Here is a 315-nt window from a genome sequence, read left to right on the forward strand (position 1 = left end):
GGCAGAGCCTTCTGCAATCCAGATTTATTCTCTTATTTTCCTATTCCTAAATTCAATTAATTTACTGCATGGGGTTCTCTGTGTGAAGTAAAAAATATTTAATTATTACTTAAAAAAATGTAATTAACACCTGCACTGCCCCTGACTTGATGCATCATACTAGTGAAGCTCCACCATCCTCAAGAGGGTATAATTGAGAGAGGAAAAAGACTCAATGCAATTTAGAATTAATAAGCTTTGTCTTTACAACTTTATGAGAAGCTTGAAATGTTTTATGGAACTTTCAAGCATGTTTAAAAGACGTGTATACCAATA

This window comes from Sturnus vulgaris, chromosome Z (genome assembly GCF_052056855.1).
Source record: "Sturnus vulgaris isolate bStuVul1 chromosome Z, bStuVul1.hap1, whole genome shotgun sequence".
Lineage (NCBI taxonomy): Eukaryota > Metazoa > Chordata > Aves > Passeriformes > Sturnidae > Sturnus > Sturnus vulgaris.